Raw genomic sequence first — 4,201 nt, forward strand, 5'->3', positions numbered from 1 at the left:
TCTCTCTCCTTCTCTTCCCCTCCTCCTCTCTCTCCCTCCCTCCACCCCCTCCATCTCTCTCCTTCTCTCCACACTCCTCCTCTCTCCCCCACCCCTCCATCTCTCTCCTTCTCTCCCCCTTCCTCTCTCTCCCTCCATCTCTCTCCTTCTAACTCCCTTTTCTTTATCCTTCTTCCCTGCATTCCTCTCCAACTTTTCTTTCTCTCTCTTTCTTCTCCCCTTCCCCTCTTTTCTTTTGTCCTTTTCCATCCATCCCTCCCACTTTCACCTTTCTCTCACTCCCCCTCCCACACAGAGGAGGTGGGATTTGCAGAAATCCCAGAGAACAGGAACAAAGGTTTAGGAATACAGGTGGCTGTGTTCACGTGCACGCACTGTCCTGTGATACCACAGCCCAAGGGCAGAATCTCTCAGACCCCACCTTATCTTGACTCACTTTCCCCACTTGTGCCTGGTGACCACAGGTTCCCCACCTCCCTAATGAAGTCCTGAGCCGACCAGTCCAGACGCAATTCCCATACCAACCACACAATGGCTCTGTGTCTCCAGCACACAGTCCTGTCTGAAGCGTTCACTGGGGTTCAACAAAGAATAGGTGTCCTGGTGTGGCACTGTAGGATAAGCACTGGACTGCTAACCACAAGGTGGGTGGTTCAAACCCACCAGCTGCTTCTTGGAAACCCTATACAGGGTCGTTATGATTCAGAACCAAGTCAATGGCAGTTACCAACAACAAACAATGAATGAGGAAGACCCACCTCATGTGTATCTGCGCAGAATTCATCCTCCTGAGATTCTCAAGGGCTGATTTTTTCAGACTCAGATTGCCAGGACTTTCTTCCGAGACTCCTACTAGCAGACTCAAACCTCCCGCCTTTTGCCATTTGCATCCCCCAGTGACTAACCAGTTGCCGCCATTGGAACTGTGTTCTCTCTGCAGGGGTTTCGGTGGCTAGTTTTTCCAAGCTCGAGTTAAGTGAGGACTCAGGCCGTGTCTGCCGGAAACCGCCAGCAAGAACAAAACACCTGATTTGCTTCAAATACCATTTGCATTTCAGGTCTATTTTTCTTTTCTTGGTTGCTTAAATTAGCCCCCTGTAACGTTTTCCTAATGTACAATGGACTGTTTTAGGGACGCCACGTATCGAATTCATAACCATAATGGGGGAACCCCAGCATCTGTCAAGATTTGTTTCCCTACGGCTGAAACATGTATATATAGATATTGAGTCCTGAACTAGGCAAATCTGCTGCACGAGACCTCTAAAAAGTGAACAAGAGCAAAGGTGTCAGTTTGAGGACTAAGGTGCACCTGACCCAAGACATAGTATTTTCAGTTGCCTCCTATGCATGTGAAAGTTGGACAATGAATAAGGAAGATTGCAGAAGAATTGATGCATTTGAGACATGCTATTGGTTGTTGTTAAGTGCGTCAAGTCAGTTCCGACCCATAGCAACCCTGTATAGGGTTTCTGAAGAGTGGCTGGTGAGCTTGAACCGCTGACCTTACAATTCAAACCAGCCTTGCAGTCCAGAGTGTTAACCCCCAGCACCGCATCAGAAGAATGTTAAAAGTACGTACCATGGACTTCCCAGAAGAACAAAGAAATCTGTGTTAGAAGAAATACAGCCAGAATGCACCTGAGACACCAGGATGGTGAGACTTTGTCTCTCATACTTGGGGACTTGTTATCAAGAGGGAGTAGTCTGTGGAGAAGGACATCATGCTTGGAAAAGGGGATGGTTGGAGAAAAATAAGACCACCAATGAGCTGGATTGGCACAGTGGTAGCAATGCGCTCAAGTGTAGCAACAATCGTGAGGTTGGCACCGGACAGGGCGGTATTTTGTTCTGTTGTGCATGAGGTCGCTGAGAGGCAGAACCAACTCGATGACAAGTAGCAACAAAAATATATTTATGTGTGTGTGCGTGTATATATATATGCACACATACATATATGTGTATATATACCTTTTTTTTTTCTCAAAGATATCTGGCCCAACCTGTGTGCAGGCACAGATTCTGAGCAGGTGTAACTGAAACTGAGAGCACGAGGTAGCTAACTGTCCCAGGTGGGAGGGTGTCCTCCTGCTATAGACCCAGGGGCGTGGGCAGGTCTCTACCCCGTCCTCCCAGCACAGAACTTAAATATGGATGTTATGTCCAGCTGTTGGTTTCTAGTGCTGTCCTTCGCAGGCCCCTGGCTCACAGGAACCCATGCACAACGGAACAAAAGCAATTGTGGATAGGATGCTTGTGAACCATATGGATTTTCACGGGCTGTTTTCAGAAGTAGATCTCCAGGACTTTCTTCCTTGTCTGTCTCAGTCTGGAAGCTCCGCTGAAACCTGTCAGTCAGGAGTGACCCTGCAGGTATCTGAAATCCTGATGTCATTGCTTCCAGCACTCTATCAGACAGTGTTCTATTGTGAGCCACAGTGTTTATCACTGGCTGATTTTCAGATCTAGATTGCCAGGCCTTTCTTCCTAGTCTCTCTTAGTCTGAAAGCTCTACTGAAACATGTCTTCCATGGGTGACCCTGCAGGTATCTGAAATCCTGATGTCATTGCTTCCAGCTCTCTATCAGACAGTGTTCTGTTGTGACCCATAGTGTTTATCACTGGCTGATTTTCAGATCTAGATTGCCAGGCCTTTCTTCCTAGTCTCTCTTAGTCTGAAAGCTCTGCTGAAACCTGCCCACCATGGGTGACCCTGCTGGATTTGAAATACCAATGACATAGCTTCCAGCACCAGCCCTCTATCACACAATGTTCTGTTGGGATCCATGGGGTTCTTATGGATTTATTTTCAGAAGTAGATCCCCAGGACTTTCTTCGTAGTCTGTCTCAGTCTGGAAGCTTGGCTGAAACCTGTCCAGAATCCCAGCCACATGCCAGCCTCCACAGACAGACAGATGGTGGCCCCATGTGAGTGGACTTGGATGGAATTTGCAGGAAAGGAGGGAATTGTACCACTGCCCCCTCTTTCTGTCTTAGTCACTTTACTGTTTTTCGAAGGGACCAGCACATTGGGGTCACACCCAAGAAGAGGAGTCCTGTGAGTTAGGAGGTGGGGTCCACCCAGGATTTGGATGATGGCCGAGACCTGTCCCTCAGCTGTCAGCGGTCACCTCTGAGCTCCACACCAGTGCCAGGCAGCGCTTTGGAGCTGGACACACATGTGGGTCAGAGCCAGACGGCTGGTACCACCTCCCACTAGCTTTGAGGAACCGGGGAATGCGCCCACTTCTGCTCCGTCTGCTGGATTTCACATCTCACAACCCAGAGGCTGGGGTGAGGACAGGCAGAGTGCTTGGAGTAAGGACCCAGCCTTTATCTCATGGCTGTGAGAGCAGCTCCTGGTAGTACACTCAAATAGACAGTGAGCAGTTTTAGTCAGCCCAGAGGTGCCTTGCAAGAAAGACCTGGAGATCTACTTCCAGAATATCAGCCCCCGGAAGCCCCACGGAGCATAGTTCTTCTCTTCTGCCACACAGGGGCACCATAAGTGAGATTTTATTTGACTGCAAAAGGATTTAGATTTAAAACAACAACAACAAAAATATCCAATAAACTCCTTTATAGGAAAGCAAGCCTTGGAATGGGATTGAGGTGTGAGAAAAGAGGTGTGTCTGTCTTTTCTTGTTCTCAAGGTCCACTCTGTGTCTTGTTCCTGTAGGATTTGGGGTTTGGGATTGACATCGTATCTTTCGGATGCTTTCAGGTAGGAAATCCTGGTGGGGCCATGGGTAAACCTAAGCTGTTAACGAAAAGTTGACCCCGTGATTCCGAGGGAAGACAGACGTGCCCATCTGCTCCAATTGTTGTCGAGCCAGCTCAGACTCGAGGCTCACCCTATAGAACTGAGTGCAACAGCCCCAAAGTCTTCCAGTGTGAAAGCCTTCAGTGGTGAACCTGAAAATCTGAGGTTCAAAACCATCGTCCAGTCTGTTTGTCTAAAGGTGGACAACCTCTGCAAACCTTGGAAGTCAGTTCTCCTCTGTCCTACGGAGTCTCAGTGATGGACTTTACTCGAAGGCATAGGGTTTAGGTTTTGGTTTGGAATCTTTATGGAAACACATTGCAAAGTGTCCTCGCTTGGGAGAGCAGTTGAGGGGTTCAAACCAACATAATCAGCCGAGCAATTTGATCTCTGAGCCACCAAGATTCCTTTTCATGAAGGTGAAAGCCTAGGAGACCC

This window comes from Chrysochloris asiatica, unplaced genomic scaffold (genome assembly GCF_000296735.1).
Source record: "Chrysochloris asiatica unplaced genomic scaffold, ChrAsi1.0 scaffold00372, whole genome shotgun sequence".
Lineage (NCBI taxonomy): Eukaryota > Metazoa > Chordata > Mammalia > Afrosoricida > Chrysochloridae > Chrysochloris > Chrysochloris asiatica.